General features: G+C 37.4%; 1 protein-coding gene and 1 pseudogene across 12 annotated transcripts in view; one reads left to right on the top strand and one right to left on the bottom strand.

The window, feature by feature from the left end:
- Ppfibp1 (PPFIB scaffold protein 1) overlaps positions 1–20191 on the top strand; it is a 208844-nt gene that overhangs the window by 49407 nt on the left and 139246 nt on the right. For 10 of the 12 annotated variants that reach the window (XM_077799335.1, XM_077799333.1, XM_077799337.1 and 7 more), the window contains exon 2: positions 19509–19595. The exons of 1 other annotated variant lie outside the window; for it this stretch is intronic. The gene's annotated coding sequence lies outside the window, so the exon portion shown is untranslated. The remainder of the gene's footprint in view (positions 1–19508; positions 19596–20191) is intronic. One more of the 12 variants, XM_077799328.1, reaches the window with a different exon arrangement.
- LOC113190291 (acidic leucine-rich nuclear phosphoprotein 32 family member E pseudogene) lies at positions 9066–9799 on the bottom strand (annotated as a pseudogene).

Below are 20191 nucleotides of genomic sequence, written 5' to 3'. Positions count from 1 at the left end.
AGCTGTTTGAATAAGCCTATCTACAAATTCAGCGTAAGGTTCATTAGCTCCCTGTATTACCTTAGATAATTGACCTTGTAAATCTCCATGTCCTTGTAAAGTCTTCCATGCCGTAACTGCATCTGCAGCAATTTGTGCATATATAGCAGGATCATATTCAATTTGTTGCCGTTGACCTTCATAAGGTCCTTTTCCTAACAACATATCTAGATTTCTTTGAGGGTAACTGGCTGCTGCATTTCGCCTAGCCGTCTCCATGTAAAATTCCTCATTGGCAACCTTCCATAACAAATATTGTCCACCATTTAGCACAGATTTACACATACTAGCCCAATCTGCTGGCGTCATGTCCAAGTTGGTAATGGATTCTTCCATGCTTACAGTGAAGGGTGCTTGAGGACCATAGGTTGTTATAGCCTCCTTTAACTGCTTCACTGGTTTGAAATCTAAAGCTCGGTGAATTCGCTGCCCTCCTGCCTGCTCAAGTACAGGGCATGCTAATCTTTGAGGTTGTGTCTCAGGATCCCATCTATCAACTACGGGGGTTGAGGGCCACTCAGCTGTCTCCATAGGTGGAGCTGTTGGTTGAATTACGCCCTCTGGTGATAGAACTCCAAAGTAGCATGAGAACTCAAAAGTAGCGGCTGAGGCGGATAGTAATGCCTCGCCTGTCAACCAATACTGTTGGCAATATGCCAGGGGCCATACAGACTTGGCCGTGGCTCTCAGCAGTGTGTATACACCAGTTTCTTTATCCATTCATATATTGAAGTGCATCTAGGTTGGTTCCACAGTTTGGCTATTATGAATTGTATTGCTATAAACATTAATGTGACTGTTTTGCAGTTTCTAAGTGTATACTGTGTTGGGTATAGACCGAGGAGTGGGATATCTGGGTCAAATGGTGGTTCCATTCCAAGTTTTTAAAGGAATCTCCATACTACTTTCTAGATTGGTTGTACCAATTTGCAGTCCCACCAGCAATGTATGAGTGTGTCTTTTCCCCCGCATCCTTGCTAACAATTATTGTTGCTTGTATTCTTGAGCTGTCATTCTGACTGGAGAGAGATGAAATCTTAGAGTAGTTTTGATTTGTATTTCTCTGATTGCTGGAGATGATGAACATTTTTTCATATATTTGTTGATTGATTGTATATCATCTTCTGAGAAGTATCCGTTCATTTCCTTAGCTCATTTATTGATTGGTTTGTTTGTTTTTTGGTGTTAAGTTTTTTGAGTTCTTTATGTATACTGGAGATTAGTGCTCTATCTGATGTGCATGTTGTAAAAATTTTGCTTCCGTAAAATAGGCTCTGTCTTCACTTGAGTGATTGTTTTTTTTGCTGAGAAGAAGCTTTTGAGTTTGAATCCATCCCGTTTATTGATTCTTAATTTTGTTTCTTGTGCTTTAGGAGTCTTGTTAAGGAAGTCAGGGCCTAATCTGACATGATGAAGATTTGGATCTCCTTTTTCTTCTGTTAGGTACAGGGTCTCTGGTTTAATTCCTAGGTCCTTGATTCATGTTGAATTGAGCTTTGTGCATGGAGAGATTCTGGGGTTTAACTTCATTTTGCTACATATGGGAAATCTCTTATTTTTACCCAACTACACTAATGCTCCAAATATGCAAATAATAAAAGCATCTACACTGAAGGTCTTGCCCCAATCTTAATTGAAATCTGCATAAGTATATTGTTATGTAATTTTTAAAAAATACATGGCAGCAGAATGCATTACAATTATTGTTACACATATAGAACAAATTTTTCATACCTCTGTTTGTATATAAAGACATCAATCAATTTATGTCTTCATGCATGGATAATGATGTCTATCACATTCTACCATCCTTGTTAATCCCCTATCCCCTCCTTTTCCCTGCCACCCCTCTTCCCTATCTAGAATTCATCTATTCCTCCCATGATCTCCCTACCCACTCTCTCCCTCCCCACCCCACTATGAATCAGCCTTCTTATATCAGAGAAAACATTCAGCATTTTTTTTTGGGGTGGGATTGGCTAACTTCACTTAGCATTATCCTCTCCAGTGCCATCCATTTAACTGCACATGCCATGATTTTATTCTCTCTTATTGCTCAGTAAAATTCCATTGTGTATAAATGCTTTTTTTTTTTTTATCCATTCATCCACTGAAGGGCATCTAGGTTGGCTCCACAGTTTAGCTATTATAAATTCTGCTGCTATAAACATTGATATGGCTGTGTCCCTGTAGTATGCCGTTTTTAAGTCCTTTGGGTGTAGTCCTAGGAGAGGGATAGCTGGGTGGTTCCATTCCCTGATTTCCAAGGAATCTCCATACTGCTTTCCATATTGGCTGTACCAATTTGCAGTCCCAGCAATGTATTAGTGTACCTTTTTCCCCACATCCTCTCCAACACTTATTGTTGTTTGTCTTCATAATAGCTGCCATTCTGACTGGAGTGAGATGGTATCTTTGGGTAGTTTTGATTTGCATTTCTCTGATTGCTAGAGATGATGAGCATTTTTTCAAATATTTGTTGATTGATTGTATATCCTCTTCTGAGAAGTGTCTGTTTATGTCCTTGGCCCATTTGTTGATTGGGTTATTTGTGGTTTTGGTGTTTAGCTTTTTGAGTTCTTTATATACCCTAGAGATTAGTGCTCTATCTGATGTGTGGGGGGTAAAAATTTGCTCCCAAGATGTAGGCTGTCGGGCTGGGGATGTGGCTGAAGTGGTAGCATGCTCGCCTGGCTTTGATCCTCAGCACCACATCAAATAAAATAAAGATATTGTGTCCATCGAAAACTAAAAAAATAAATATTTAAATAAATTCCCTCTCTCTCTTAAAAAAAAAAAGATGTAGGCTGTCTGTTTACCTCACAGATTGTTTCTTTTGCTGAGAAGAAAGTTTTTAGTTTCAGCCTATCACATTAATTGATTCTTGGTTTTAATTCTTGTGCTATAGGAGTCTTATTAAGGAAGTTAGGGCCTAATCCCACATGCTGGAGATTAGAGCCTACTTTTTCTTCTATTAGATGCCTGGTCTCTGGTTGTATTCTTAAGTCCTTGATCCATTTTGAATTGAGTTTTGTGCATGGTGAGAGATAGGGGTTTAATTTCATTTTGTTGTACATGGATTTCTAGTTTTCCTAGCACCATTTGTTGAAGATGCTATCTTTTCTCCAGTGCATGTTTTTTGGCACTTTTGTCTAAAAATAAGATAATTGTAATTTTGTGGGTTAGTCTCTGTGTCCTCTATTCTGTACCATTGGTCTACCAGTCTGTTTTGGTGCCAATACCATGCTGTTTTTGTTACTGTTGCTCTATAGTATTATTTAAGATCTGGTATAGTGGTGCCACCTGCTTCATTCTTCCTCCTAAGGATTGCTTTAGCTATTCTGGGTCTCTTATTTTTCCAGATGAATTTCATGATTGCTTTTTCTATTTCTATGAGGAATGCCATTGGGATTTTGATCGGAATTGCATTAAATCTGTATAGTGCTTTTGGTAGTATGTTCATTTTGATAATATTAATTCTGCCTATTCAAGAGTGAGGTAGATCTTTCCATCTTCTAAGCTCTTCTTTGATTTCATTCTGTAGAGTTCTGTAGTTTTCATTATATAGATCTTTTACCTCTTTTGTTAAGTTGATTCCGAAGTATCTTTTTTTTTTCTTTTGAGGTTATTGTGAATGGTGTAGTTTTCCTCATTTCTGTTTCAGAGGATTTGTCACTGATATACAGAAATGCCTTTGATTTATGGGTGTTGATTTTATAACCTGCTTCTTTGCTGAATTTGTTTACTAGTTCTATAAGTTTTCTGGTGGAGCTTTTTGGGTCTTCTAGTGATAGAATCATATTGTCAGCAAATAGTGCTAATTTAAATTGTGTTTTCCTATACGTATCCCTTTAATTTCTTTTGTCTGTCTTATTGTTCTGTCCAGTGTTTAAAGGATTATGTTAAATAGAAGTGGTGAAAGAGGTCATCCCTGACTTGTTCCAGTTTTTAGAGGGAATACCTTCAATTTATCTCTATTTATTTGGCCTGGGGCTTAGTGTAGATAGCCTTTATAATGTTGAGACTGTTCCTGTTATCCCTAGTTTTTCTAGTGTTTTGAACATGAAGGGGTGCTGTATTTTGTCAAATGCTTTTTCTGTGTCTATTGAGATGATCATATTATTCTTTTAGTCTATTGCTGTAGTGAATTACATTTATTGATTTCTGTATGTTGAACCAACCTTGCATACCTGGGATGAATCCCACTTGATCATGGTGCATGATCTTTTTGATATGTTTTTGTATTGGATTTGTTAGAATTTTATTGAGAATTTTTGAGAATCTATGTTCATAAGCGATAGTGGTCTAAAGTTTTCTTTCTTTGATGTCTTTGCCTGGTTTTGGAATCAGGGTAATATTGGCCTCATAGAATGAGTTTGGAAGTGCTGCCTCTTTTTCTATTTCTTGAAATGAATTGAAGAGTATTGATAGTAGTTCTTCTTTAAATGTCTTGTAGAACTTGGCTGTGTAACCGTCCGGTCCTGGGCTTTTCTTGGTTGGTAGGCTTCTGATGGCATCTTCTATGTCATCACTTGATTTTGGTTTGTTTAAATTGTATATATCTTCCTGATTCAGTCTTGGCAAGTCACATGCTATTTTATTGAAGTATACGTTTTCAAAATAATTTCTAATTATCCTCTGTATTTATGTAGTGTTTGTTGTGATATTACCTTTTTCATCTTGTGTGCTGGTAATTTGAGTTCTCTCTCTCCTTCTCTTCATTAGTGTAGCTAAGAGATTTCATATGTTGTGTTTATGTTCACATTTATCTCTAAGAATTTTTTAATCTCCTCTTTGATGTCTATTGTTTATTCTGTAGGATATTGTTCAGTCTCCAGGTGTTAGAGTAATTTTTATTTTTTATTTTGTCATTGATTTCCAATTTCATTCCATTATCTGATAAAATACATGGTAGTATCTCTACTTTTTTGTATTTGTTAAGAGTTGCTTTGTGGCATAGTGTATGGTCTATTTTAGAGAAGGATCCATGTGCTGCTGAGAAGAAAGTGTATCTGCTTGATGCAGGTTGAAATATTCTATATATGTCAGTTAAGCCTAAGTTATTGATTGTATTATTGAGTTCTATAGAGTCTTTATTCAACTTTTGTTTGGAAGATCTATCCAGTGGTGGGAGAGGTGTGTTAAAGTCACCCAGGATTATTGTGTTGTGATCAATTTGACTCTTGAATTTGAGAAGAATTTGTTTGATGAACATAGCTGCACCATTGTTTGGGGAATATATATTTATGATATGTCTTGTTGGTGTATGGTTCCCTTGAGCAGTATGTAATGTCCATCTTTATCCCTTTTGATTAACTTTGGTTTGAAGTCTACTTTATTTGATATGAGGAAACCCCTGCTTGCTTCCGAAATCTATGCGAGTGGTATGATTTTTCACAACCCTTCACTTTCAGTCTGTGGATGTCTTTTCCTATGAGATGAGTCTCTTGGAGGTAGCATATTGTTGGGTTTTTTTAAATCCAATTTGCTATTCTATGTCTTTTGACTGGTGAGTTTAAGCCATTAACATTCAGGGTTATTATTGAGACATGGTTTGTATTCCCAGCCATGTTTATTTTTGTTATTTAACTTGACTTGATTTTCTTCATTGATTAGTTTTTCCTTTAGGGTGCTACCTCCCTCTGCTAATTTTCATTGTTGTTTTTTGTGTCCTCTTCATGGAATATTTTTCCAAGGATGTTTTGTAGTGCCGGTTTTCTAACTATTAATTCTTTTAACTTTTGTTTATTGTGGAAGGTTTTTATTTCATCTTCAAATCTAAAGCTTAATTTTGCTGGATTCAAGATTCTCGGTTGGCACCCATTTTCTTTCAGAGCTTGATATATGTTGTCCCAGGATCTTCTAGCTTTCAGGGTCTGTGTTGAAAAATCTGCCGTTATCCTGATTGGTTTTTCTTTATATGTAATCTGATTCCTTTCTCTTATGGGTTTTAAAATTCTCTCCTTATTCTGTATGCTGGGCATTTTCAGTATAATGTGCCTTAATGTGGATCTGTTGTGATTTTGTAGGCTTTTTGAATTTGGATTTCCAATTCATTCTTCACGTTTGGAAAGTTTTCTGATATTATTTCATTGAATAGATTGTTCATTCCTTTGGTTTGGACCTCTATGTCTTCCTCTATACCCAATAACTCTTAATATTTTTGATCTTTTTATGCTATCCCATATTTCTTGAATGCTCTGCTCATGGTTTCTTACCATTATTACTGTGTGGTCTATATTTTTTTCAAGATGATATATTTTGTCTTCATTGTCTGATGTCCTGTCTTCCAAGTGGTCTACTCTGTTAGTGATGCGTTCATTTGGGCTTTTAATTTGGTTTATTAATTTTTTCATTTCAAGGATATCTGTTTGGTTTTATATTAGGACTTCTATCTTCCTGTTAAGGAGATCTTTTGCTTCCTGTATTTGTTTATGTAGCTCCTTGTTGAAGTGATCTTTCACTGCCTGTATTTGCTCTCTCATATCTTCCTTGAGTTCCCAGAACATTTTAACGATGTATATCCTAATCTCCTTCTCTGTCATTCCTTCTGCTGTAGCTGCCAATGATTCTAGTGATGTGGTGTCTTCATTTGTTTGGGACACTTTCTTCCCTTTTCTTTTTTTTTTTTTTTTTAATCATTATAACAAATCTTCAATGTATTTGAACCAATTTTGTTTCAAAAACTTAAGTTACAGCAGTCACAGGAAAAATAGGGAATAGTTAGAAACAATAAAAGAATGATCATGAGTGCTGCTTTTTGATTTGTTTTTAACACTGTCATGACTTTATTCAAAAAACATAGTGGCACAAAAGTATTAACCTCAACGTTTACAGAAAGATTTTTTTTTTTTAGAATTTTTTAATATTTATTTTTTGTTTTTTCATGGATACAACATCTTTGTTTGTATGTGGTGCTGAGGATCGAACCCGGGCCGCACGCATGCCAGGCAAGCGCACTACTGCTTGAGCCACATCCCCAGCCCTACAGAGAGATTCTTAAAGAACTTAAGACACTATATACATACTGCAATACAAAGAGCATTAAAATAGGACCCCAAACTTCTACAAAATATAAAATCCCCCTTATTTATTTGCATGAAAATACCACCCACAAAGCTAAATAAGTTCTTAAAAGTTATGTGGAGGTTCACTATGTGTTGTTTTCAAACCAAAAAACTCTAATTTTGATTGCACAATAAGATGATTGATAAGAAAGTCAATATATAGATTTCAATTTAAAAATAAGTTTTTTATAATCTGTACATAGTATGTAATGAGAATTCTTAGAGACTAAAGCAGTGCATATTAATTGTTAAAAATTAGGAGAAAAAAATGTTAATCTTTTGTACTTTCTGATCCCCCTACTAAATTTATTCCAAGTGTTTTTTATTTCAGTCAGTTGTGCAACTGTTTTAGTTTCTCCACAAATAACCTTTAAAATGCCAAGTCATACATTCTAAACTAAAAAAAAACAAGCAGCATCAGTACTACACTCAGTAATTTAAATGTGTCCCAGTAGAAAAATAGCTTCAATTAGTTTACTGAGACTAACTTTTAAAACCTTACAAATATTCAAAACAAAGAAAAAATTTTAAGATAGTCAATATGAACAAAGCAGTTACCTTGAACATGGAGCCTCCATGACAAAAACAGAGATGTACTTGTGTACTCGTTATATTTTATTTAGTAACCATGTAAGTAAGCACTCACTCATACTTATCCCAAATATTCTTCTATTTTAATGGACATTCACTTGAAAATAAGTCTTAATTTTAATATTTAATCCCAAATATTTTTCCAACTGCCTATGATATTCCAATTAAATGCTACATCTGATAATGCTTTAAAACTATAGGAACAACTAAAGCTTCTAATCAGAAAAATTATAAATAAATTTGGGGATGCCAACTTAAAAATTGATTTAAATGTCTCATTAATTATTAACAGGCAATGAACATTGATGCTAATCCAAAAACCCTCCCCTGCTTCTTTACTTTCTTTATCCTACTTATATGATCTTAGAGCTTGCTGCCTAAAATTGTATCAATAACAATATTTGTATCTCAGAAAATTCTCAATTTCTTCCACTCTGTTTAAAACCCAGAGAGATCTGAAAAGGTGGTTGAGGTATAAGACTAAAGGTTTTCTGGGTATCCAGAAATTCCCAGCTTTCTTTTGGGATAGAGAGAGGGGAGTCAATAAGAAGGGAAGGTGATCATAAAGAAATTGATTAGAAAATGCACACCTAAAACAAAACGAAATAAACGTCCATTGGCATGTCATGATCTGCAGCCTAAAGAGAGGGCTCACCTGCGTGTCTTACTTAGTATAGGTAATTTTTCCTTCAAAAATAAAATCTTATCAATCACCAGAAAATCCATGAATTGTATTACTGACTAGAACGTCCCCCAAATCCATAAACTATATTACTGAATAGAACCTTTACTATTCTGCTTCTACTTTTCTAACTTAATTCATGTGACAAAAAAAACCCACCCAAATATCTTGAGCTATTTAAAAAAAAGTCAATGCCTTCAAAATAAAGATCCCTGGATCATCTCTTAAAAAAAAAATAATAATAAAAATCAACTTATTCAAGAGACTGTCATTTCATATTTTAGATGACTGTAATTTCAGTTAATTTATAAATAACTTTAAAATCTTATGAATGAAATGCATCAAACTTCACCTGTGTAAAAGCAACCATGTTTTAATTACAGACTAAAAATTACTAATACAATGAACTTGAGTTTGAATTAGAAAAAGTAAGCTTCTAAATATAATTGCTAGAGAATGTCTTAATGGGGGGAGTGTAAATGAAATTTTTTCTCTACATACAATATGATCATTAACAGACTAGTAAATCTTAACTGGAATGAGAAGGCAAAAATAGTAAAACCACACTTTTCTATAAAAAGTTACACATTATCTTCTGTAGTGATAGCTATCGTACATGAAAAAACAAAGATGTGATCACTCTATTGCACACCCAGGAATGCTGGGGAATCTGGTCTTAGAATGATCTAGTCATCTTCTTCCTCTCCATCATCTTTAGCATCTTGTTTCCTCTTCTCCCCTGGAGACCTTCTTCTTCCTCTTCCTCATCTTCTTCCCCTTCTTTATCCTGAATTTTTTCTTTCATCAAGTAAGAAAGGCCCACTTCTTCTTCTCCCTCTCCCATTTCTGACCCTGCTTCATCTTTATCCTCCTCCTCAACATCTTTCTCCTCTTCCTCGTATCCTTCAGGTGGACCAGCTTCATCTTCCTCTTCATCTCCATCATCTTCATCTCCATCCTCCTCTTCCTCCTCCTCTTCGGAGTCAGGTGCTTCATTCTCCTCCTGATCAAATCCATCTAAGTATGTGATCTGTTGCAGCAATTCAAAAATACTTTCTCTGTAATCTTCCAGATTTGTGATCTTACCGTTAAACAAGTCAAGACTTTTCAAATTTTTAAGATTTTGCAGAGCTTCTACTGTACTGAGATCTTTGATTTTGTTTCTACTCAGATTGAGGTAGGTAAGATTTGGACATTTTTCTGTCAGGACTTCCAAGCCTCCAGAAATTATATTGTCACTAAGTTCCAAATTTCGAAGTTTGTTTAAGCTGGGAAGTTGGGCCAGTGAACTTAATTCCACATTAGCCATACTCAGAAACTCTAGTTCTTTAAAAGTGTCATTCAGGCCTTCAATTTCCCCATTGACACACAGGCAATTATCAAGAACTAACTCTGTCACCTCCTCCGGGGCTCGGTTCCTTAACTCTTCTTCATCTCCATGTCCTCCTCCTCCTCTTCTGTTCCTACTCTCCTCCTTTCCCCTTTCCTGATCTTCCCACTACCCCCCCAACCCTAAAATTTTAAAAAGATTTTGAAATGAATGAAAAGAAACACAAATTTAAACACCAACTACCACCAGATAGATGTGGGGGAGAAAGAAAAGAATAGCAAATGGATTTCAAGGAGTTGGGACTCTAACTTGGGTGCCCCCACCTCCTTGTCCACACACCTGCGCGCACACACACACCAGCAGTTCCTTTCCCTTCAATGGCTGCTCAGAGACCTTCCCTTGTCTTTTCATGTTGCTCTTGTGTCTTCCTTTTCAGCTCCGTGGTTCTAGATTGTTATTGTTTTTACCGTATAGGTTTGTAGTGCTCTTGTAGGGTTCCAAGACCTCTCCTTTGTGGGGAAGGACAATGTTTACAGATCTCAATATCAACAATATACCACCTATGAACAGTTTGTTGTTATTAAGACGTTCACAGTTTTGTCTTTTTTTTTTTAAAGAGAGAGTGAGAGAGGAGAGAGAGAAAGAGAATTTTTAATATTTATTTTTTAGTTATCGGCAGACACAACATCTTTGTTGGTATGTGGTGCTGAGGATCGAACCCGGGCCGCACGCATGCCAGGCGAGAGCGCCACCGCTTGAGCCACATCCCCAGCCCCACACAGTTTTGTCTTGATGTACAGAAATGTTGAATTCAATTATTATCTAAAATATAATCAGGAGTTTTTAAAAAATGTTTCTGACAGTGGACAATAACCTGGGGGTGGGGCTTAGGACCATATGCTGAGTAGGTAGGATGTGAGGATATAGAGTCAATGTATCTTAGGAAGTATGAAGGAGAAATCTAGTGAAGAGGGTTAGTAGCAAGAGACTAGACAGGAAATAATTTAGGGTGGGCAAGTAGGTGGTAAGACAGTAGAGTACATAAAACAAACACATATGTATTTTGAAAAATACAGGATGTTAAAACAGTAAGATTTGGAGGGGGAAAGAAATGAAAGAATAAAAAGGAAAAGAAAAAAAAGAGCATGTATAATACCTCTATATTATATCATTCAGATGACTCAGTCCTCAAAGTCCTATTTCATGCAAAGTTCTTGGTTTCACATATGTTGGGGATGTGAGGGCCGTAGGATGGAGGGGCAGAGGAGAAAAAACCAACCAACCAACCAACCAACCAACCACAAACAAACAAACCAACAAACCAACAAACAAAAAACTCAAAAGGAAGAATCCAGGGTTGTAGCTAGCTTTAGAGATCCATATCTTTCCTGCTTCTCTTCTCATCCAGTAGGAGGCATCGTCTGTTATAAGCTGGTGTCTCTGTCCTCTGGATGGTGGAGGTAACGAGGGTGGAAAGTCTGGTCCTGGTGCTGGGCGCCTGGATGCTGGGGTGGCACCCACTCGTCCCCTGGAGAAAGACTGCACCTCACGGGTCTCTTTTTGGGACCTCTCGCTGGTATGATGGGAGCATCCCGTACTATCTCCCTCTCCTCTCTTTTTGAGAGAGAGAGAGAGAGAGAGAGAGAGAGAGAGAGAGAGAGAGAGAAATTTTTTAATATTTAATTTTTAGTTTTCGGTGGACACAACATCTTTATTTTATTGTTATGTGGTGGTGAGGATGGAACCCAGCCCCCAGCGCATGCCGGGCAAGCGCACTACCACTTGAGCCACATCCCCAGTCCATCTCTCTCTCTTGCCTGGAGAATTCCCAGTTCCGGGTCTTTCCCTGTCCCCTAGCAGTTCCCAATTGAGGAAACTCTCACCCAGGGCTCCTGTGGGCGGCTCCTGGTCACACTGCACAACTATGTTGGGCAACTACTGTGTTGGGTTACCACCCCTGGGGAGGGGGGAAGGTTGGAGACCTGGTACTTGGCTGTTGGAGATCTGATCTGGAAATTGCCCCCAGCTAAATGGTGAGACTGTTGAGTCAAGGTGGCAGGGGTGTGCTTTCAGCGCTGGGGTGTCTGGTGAGGTGGAGGGAGCCTGGCTAGGTGGGGGGAACCGGGTGATGGCTTTGTGCTGAGGGTAGGCAGCAGCTGAGTCACTTGTGTGGGAGCAGTGCGAAGACATGGCAATCTGCAGATGTGTTGATAGGTGATTCTGCTAAGGCTCACCAAATCTTGTGTGGACTGGAACTTTGGGCTTTGAGCCTGCTCCAACGCAGGGTGTCCTGCTGGAATGCTGAGGCCTGGAGCCCCATGTGGGGTCACAGTGCTGGTGATTTCTGTAGAGAGCAGCTGGATGGGGTCCTCTACCACTCTCGGAGATCTGCAGGTCTTGCTACCCTGGCATGGGGTGGCTCACTGTCTTCCCGCCACTATGTTTGGTCGTGTTACATAATTTTTACATTATAGTCAATGATATTTCTCACATCAATTTTAATACATTATTAGTAAGTTTTGTTCATAATATTTTTCATATTGTTTTAATACATTATTATGTAAGTTTTGTATATATGTTTTTTTTTATTTTTTTTTAATTTATTTTTTTAATGTTGGTTGTTCAAAACATTACATAGTTCTTGATATATCATATTTCACATTTTGATTCAAGCGGGTTATGAGCTCCCATTTTACCCCGTATACAGCTTGCAGAATCACATCAGTTACACTTCATTGCTTTACATATTGATAAACTCATGTCTGTTGTATTCTGCTGCCTTTCCTATCCTCTACTATCTCCCCTCCCCTCCCCTCCCCTCCCCTCTTCTCTCTCTACCCCCACTACTGTAATTCATTCCTCCCCCTTGTACTGTTTTTCCCTTTCCCCTCACTTCCTCTTGTATGTAATTTTGTATAACCCTGAGGGTCTCCTTCCATTTCCATGCAATTTCCCTTCTCTCTCCCTTTCCCTCCCACCTCTCATCCTTGTTTAATGTTGGTCTTCTTCTCGTGCTCTTCTTCCCTAGTCTGTTCTTAGTTACTGTATATATGTTTTCATATAAAGTTTAAAAATATTTGCCACAAAAGATGATGAGCTAAGAATCTGAACCATATTAATTCCCCACCCTCCACATACTGCACCATATAGAAATGAACTGTGTGTGTTTATTTTTGAATTTTTAAATATTTATTTATTTATTTTTAGTTATAGGTGGGTACAATTCCTTCATTTTATTTTTATGTGGTGCTGAGGATTGAACCCAGTGCCTGATGGTGGGAAGAGTAATTGCTGTTAGCAGCAAGAGCAGAGGAATACTATATTAGGACATAATATGAAAAGGTTTCATGATTTGGGCAAGACTTAAGAACACATGCTAGGTAGAGTGCTCTACCTCTGAGCCACAACCCCATCCCTATGTGTATGTTTATTTTAATATAAAACTTTATAGCAAACTTTAGTCATTTCAGTTAATTCAGTCAAAACTTTCAAAGAGTAGCAACTTTTGAGTTCCTAATTGCTTACAATCTTTAGAATTGTTAGAATCTTTCTGTGTAAAATTCAAAATGATTTGCCAATATTGGCAAAGAAAATAAACCATTACTAAACACTTCAAATAAGATTACAAAGCAACATTCTAATTTAGAAACATGTGGGCTTTGTAATAAATCAGTAAGCATGGCAAATCCTGCACTTTTCGAACCTTAAGAGAAATTGCCTGTGTTGACTTGTATTTTGTCATGGAAGGTGAGTTCACTGAGGACTTTGAAATATGAGATTATCAGATTATTAATTCAGCTTGTATTTATACTGGTATTGTGAAAAAATACACATAAATCCTTTAAAAGCATGAGTGATGGATCCCAGGCCCTTCATTCATCCTCAGGTTGCAAATATACTACAATAGCATATAATTTCTTCTGCTCTTTAATGTCTATTTATTTGTTTATTTTTGGCTAATGGCCGTAGCTTCCTTGTGCCACTCAACTTGATTTTCAGTTTCATCAATAGCTCTGACCATTAGTTTTTTTCCGACTATCCCACACATTAAAAAAAAACAAAACAAAAAAAAAACAACAGAAAAAAACAAGCTGTAAGTCTGTTTCTAGGAGTTACTGAGTAGGCAGAAAACAGTGCTGTGTTGGAATACAGATGTTTCTTTGGCTGGGCCACATGTAACTAGCTGCAGACCCCAAGCTTGTGACTTAAATTTGTTTCACATTTCAACTGGTAGTAGTTGTCAAAGACCAAGCATCTGTTTGAAAGGATATTTTATTTGATTACAAAAGTCTTATTAAGAAAGCAAAATATACTTTCAGAATATTTGAAGAGTGAAAGTCAATGTGTGATTAATTCCCTGAATGAATGGGTGGTGGGAAGAGTAATTGCTGTTAGCAGTGAGAACTATATTAGGACATAACATGAAAAATTTCATGATGTGGGCAAGACTTAAGAATTGGCTACAAATATGATTTTGAACATGGTTAGGCACCAAGATATTTGATCTTACCTTCTACAAACCCTATTCCAATGAAAGGACACTGAGATTTTGGACTCCAATCTGTTTTCAAAATTTGTGATTCTGTGTGTTACCCCTATAACTTTGAGTTCAACCGCTCCTCTTCCTTCAAGGTCCAATTCAGTGATGGCCTATCTAGTCTTTCTAGATTTGCTTGTCAGGGACCTGTAGCATTTTGAATCTTTCACATCCAGCTTTGGTTTTGTCTCTTTTGTTAATGGTTTCCCTGCTGGATTGTTAGAATCAGGGGTCAGGAAATACATATTACATCCCACATCATTGATCACATTATTTAGCTTGTACACTGAATGTGATGTTGTTAGAAGAGGAAATCGAATGTTTAACAAAGATGACAGAGTGAGTGTGGCCTCAGAAGGAGGAGTAGGTGTGATATGCTGAAGAAAAGCAGCCATCCTAGGTATATGAATCACCCCAAATCAGAAAGAGTTAAGTTGGAAAAGCAGGAAAGGAGTTCAAACTCAAGGATTTGGCTTTTATTCTGCAGTCACTGAAAACCAGGTGGAGACTAGCCTGATTAAAAACAGGGTTGAGACCATTTCTGTCTGTGTACAAATTGGTGATGAAGATAGTAGTATATTTCTCCTTTTTATTTGGAACCACATCAAAACCTGTCTTAGTACAAAGGGGTACTAGGTCACATTTATGTGACACATTTCCTCCAGAAATCCCTGAGAACTTGAGGAAGTGATGGAAATGATTCAGCAAGGGGACTTCTTCCTGAACATGCGACGGACAGTTGTGACTGGATAGAGCTCTTAGCCAGCCCACAAACAGTCTTTGCGTGATTTCTGTTGATGCTACTTCAAGCTTTTACCAGATGGAAACTCCACAGAGGATGAGACTGAATGGAAATACATCTGGAAGACTTAGGGTCCTTCAGGTAAATTTCATCCTGAATGCTGACCGAAGAGCCTGAACTACCTGGAGATGACTGACTCATCAAGAAGATAGACATTTGGGTCATAGCCTGATTCTTTGATTACGTATGGCAATAAAGAATATAATGGGCCATTTGCTGTAGTACACACCTATTATTCATAGAAGAAAAATCCTTAGTGTAAAGTCAAGTACTTACAAATAGCTTTTTATATGACTCAACAAATCTTTCCTATACAGAATTATAAGAGAAAAATGTGACACTGGAGTGACACTGAAGGCTGAGGCAGGGGGGGGTCTCAAGTTGGAGGCCAGTGTGGGCAATTGATTGAGACTGTCTCAAAATAAAGACTAAAAAGGGCAGGGGATATCTCAATGGTAGAGCATCCCTGGGTTCAATCCCTGGTTCCATCAAAACATAGAAAAACAGGTGGTGAGCTGTGCTTGTCTTACAGACCTATGCTTTAGACACTTAGGTTATATCTAAGAGGAGACTTTGGGTTCTACTTAGTTTTGGAGCATGGACTTCGACAGTATTATAATAAACAGTAACTTTCCTAATGATTGTTTGGCATCTTCCTCCTAGTTACAATGGTCGTGCTTTAGAATATCAAAGAGTTTTAGAAATAAGAAATAGTAATAATGTGTTCTTCATCTTAAAGGGATGTATAGGTGTCACTTATTTCATGGTTTGGAGGGTTTTCTTGGAACTTAAAGCCTGAGATTGTGGGAAGGATGTTAAGGGTTTGTTTTATTCAGTGGACACAAATATAGACTGTATTTTTTTTCTCTTGTAATTCTGTATAAGAAAGATTTGTGAGTCATATAAAAAGCTATTTGTAAGTACTTGTCTTTACATTAAGGATTTTTCTTCTAGGAATGTTGTTTGCTTGGGTTTGGGTTTTTAAATGGCTTACTTTTCAGTTTAATAATGCACTCTTGTTTTTAAATTAAACTTGTCAGTGAGCCTTTTTGTGAGTGGCTTCGTGTGTTGGTTAGTTAGTATTTATAGCTTAGGTCTGTTTTTGAGGAAATGACTAAAGCCTCTTGCATTCGATCAAAACTGTAAAACAAAGAACATCTTTGACTTACTTAAACAAGGCCTGTGATCACATCTAAAAATTCTAATGGTTCATGTTTATAAATGTTTTTATGTATTCTATCTCAGTTGAGCTAAATAATTGGAACTCTGTGCTGAGGGAGGAATTGAATAAATTCAGTGTCTCTTGGTGTCAATTCCTCTGGAGCAAGTTCCGGCAACACTTCTTACAGAACATAGGTGTACTCTTTTCTTCTCTTTAATCTACTCTATAGGTTTTTTCCATTGACATTTCTATCCAAGAACCTTGACATATGTTCAGCAAAGAGACTAATGGGCAATCAGGTAGGGCCTAGGAAGTGAGTGATTGACAGACATCTATTGTGTCTTGTTCCCTGCCAGAGCTCCCTGCTGCCTTATCTATCTGAATCTATTTTGTGTTGTTATAACAAAATACTCAAAACTGGTTAAATTATAAGGAAAAGAGCTTTAATTTGGCTCACAGTTTTGAAAGCCTAAGAACATGATAATGGCATTAGCATTTGGTGAGGGCCTCATGGCCAAAGACATTACATGGTGAAAGCTTGTGATATATAGGGGAGAGAAGGGATGGGGAGAGATTGGTTGGTCTGTCACTTGGTGGGAGAGGAAGCAAAGGAAGGGAATGGGTCAGGCTCAGTCTTTTTTATAACAGCCAACTCTTCTAAAAATTAGTTTACTCTTTTTAAGAACTAATCCACTTCCAGAGACCAGCATTTATCCCTTCTTGAGGACACTCATAACCTAGTTACCTCACACTAGGCCTCACCTTTTAGAGGCCCCACCACCTTTCGATACCATTACATTGGGGACCAAACTATTACATGAGTTTTGGTGCAGACAGACCACATCCAAATCATAGCACCATTTCTGGAACATTCACAGGCTCTTCTACTCTAAACTCACCCTCTCACCATTGACTCAGTCCTCATAGAAGTGTAGTTCTTCCTTCTCTGCTTCTTCCAGCCAAGAGATGAAGGGTGTTTTCAGAAAGGAAGAGAGAGCTTAGCTCCTGTCTGCTCAACCTCTGACTGACCTGTGCTTGGGGTCCAAGCTGGAAGTCACATTTTCCCATAAAAGTTGAGATGATGATTGGATTCTGTGTGTTTCAGTCAGCCATGTTGTGAACTCAATTGGGATTTTCTGCACTAGGTTTTCTTGATAATGAATATTTGGTTACATTGATTATTTCAACCCTTTCATAAGCAACTCAAGAAACCACTTCTCCAACTAAATGATTAATCAAAGTGAAATTGCTCTGCCCACATATCACTGGCTTCTGCCTCTGTTCTCAGAAACATTTATATATTGAGATTCCTAGAAGCTCACTTTGAAAGCTGTTCATTAATGGAAGCATTTTGGAGCATAATTTAGTCTTAATCAGGCTTGCCTAAGTAGACACCATTAATCACTTAGAATTTGTTTGGATTGGTATGTATGCCTAGACTATATATGAAACCAGCTTTAAGAGAGGGAAAAATGGACAGATGCTTACCTGATGTGATGGAAGAAATTCCTTCAAGATGGTTCACACCCCAATTCATGACTAAAATTCTGTTGTCAGCAGAGCATTTTAAGCACCTGCTTCTCTCTCTCTCTCTCTCTCTCTCTTTTAAAATTATTTTTTTGTTTGTGGATGAACACACAGTGTCTTTATTTATTCTTATGTGGTGCTGAGGATCAAACCCAGTGCCTCATACATGTGAGGCAAGTGCTTTACAACTGAACTACAGACCCAGCCTACTTCTCTTTTGAAATTCTTTTTTTTGGTGGGGGTAGAGAGAGAGCGAGAGAAGGGAGAAAGGAGGGAAAGGGAAGGGAAGGGAATGTTGTTGGAAGGATATCCATTATGTTGTTGCAGCCTTGGATCTGACCCTTTTGTTCCCCTGCTGGATTCAAAATCTGGGGTCATTGGATCCTCTATTCTATCCCTTAGCAGAAGGAAGCAAACACATTCTTGTGTTATAACATTATCTAGGACTGGCCCTTGTTCTTTAAAAAAAATGCATGTGTGCATTATCTATTGTATTTAACTTGAAGAAACCTTACTTTCTCATTTGGATGGAGGTAGTTACGAGAATTTTGAAGAGTAAGCACCTAAAAAGGAACATTTACTGTTCTTAAATATTCTTTTCCACCAAATTATCTTTTGTTACTATATCATCATAGGGATATATGTGCCCATATACACTAATGCGGGGATTTTTTCCCCTACATGAGTTATTTAAGAGATAAGGGAATCAGAAATGCATTTCTGAAAAACAGTATATTTGTTTCTGTGCATTGCCTTTGTACTATTCTTCTTGGAAGACAAAATAATAAATGAATTGCAAACATTTCTTTTTTTCTTTTTCTTTTTTTTTTTAGCTTAACAACTAAATGTACTTGACTTTTTATACCTGTGGTTTCCAAATTGCAAATTCAACCAACTGCACATTAAAAATATTCAGGAAGAAGAGTTGCATCTATAGTGAACATGTGCAGACGTTTTTTCCTTGTCATTATTCTCTTGGTAAGGTCCTTGCTTAGCATCTGGACGGCCATCTTAAGCGACAGCAGCCATTTTAAGAAAAATTTTGCTTTCCTGTCCAAGGTCATTTCTGAGAAAGGCTCACCACTCCCTCATACCAACCCCACCCTTAACTACCCAAATTAGGACCCCTCTGGCTCTAATCCCTGAGCTTGCTCCTTAAAAGTCCTGAACCCCAAACCTCTTGTGTGTATCTCTTCTCTTTCATTTCTTGCCTTCTGTCTGGGTTTCCTCGCCTTCCTTTCACTCTTAACTACTATTTACATGGCATTTACATTATATTAGGTGTTGTAGGTAATCTGAAGGTGACCTAAAGTATTTGGGAAGGTATACACAGATTCTACACATATACTGTGACATTTTACATGGGAACTGGAGCATCCTTGGAGTTTGGTATCTGAGGGGATCCTGGAACCAATCCCTTGCAGATTCCATGGGATGACTATTCTAAATACCATATGCTAGGTAACTTGATGATGGTTTTAGCAGAATATCAGTTTTCAAAGAACAATTGAAGCTGTTCAATAACTAAAGAAGGAAGAGAAGGAAGGAAGAGAAGGAAGGAGAAAGAGCAGGGATGCTGGATGGGGAGAAGGAAGAGGAAGGGAGAGGATGGGTAGATAGAGGTCAGTCCTTAATACATATTTTCTTGTTTTGAATTATACCTGTGTTACTTGGTTTGTTCAATAATAGCCATCTATACTTTTTTTTTTCCTGGTGTGTTATAATTTGGAATTAGTTTTGATTTGCCATTTTTTATTTATTTTTTTTTCAGTACAGGACTTGTATGGATCAGCTTGCTAAGGACGTGCGAGATTTGAAGAGCTGAAAAAAGTCAGTATTAAACCTGTTTTTTAAAAATGTAAGTAAACTCACTCCTCACCATTCATATCTGACATCTCCAGAGTGTAAATTTCTTCGCAGCAGTAACGGTACTTGGCTCTAGTCAGTCTGCTCATTTTATCTTGAAATTGTATGGCCTACCTGTCTGTTTTAGAACTTTAAAATTTTAAAGGTGACTGTAGAGTTTGGACTTGTTGTGGCACCCAGTGAACAAATCTTTATTTGGCACTGATAAAGAAAACGCAGACCTGGTAGCATATAAAAGGCACGAGCCTCTTTGTTCTTAGGTTCTTTATTGCTCTGTACCTCAGACAATTTCAGTGCCTCATTTAAGCCACTGAGAATTTTTGGCCCATTAATGACCCGATAGGCTGAGAAAATGAGATGGTAGTTTTCACAGACGCTTATTCCTTTTAATGGTCATAACTGCAGTTTATTGAGCTTCCACTAAGAGATAAGCATTGATTAATTCAAGTCAATATTCATTCTGCAAATACTTTTTCTAAATATTTGATAGGTGCTTTGACATTCTGACCGTATCCTCATGACAGCCTTGCAGAGTGGAAGTTAATATTTCAAAAATCTAGATGAGGATATTGAGGGTCAGAGAGAGGT

The sequence above is a fragment of the Urocitellus parryii genome, chromosome 5 (genome assembly GCF_045843805.1).
Source record: "Urocitellus parryii isolate mUroPar1 chromosome 5, mUroPar1.hap1, whole genome shotgun sequence".
Taxonomy (NCBI): domain Eukaryota; kingdom Metazoa; phylum Chordata; class Mammalia; order Rodentia; family Sciuridae; genus Urocitellus; species Urocitellus parryii.
This window is presented reverse-complemented; position numbering and strand designations above follow the sequence as displayed.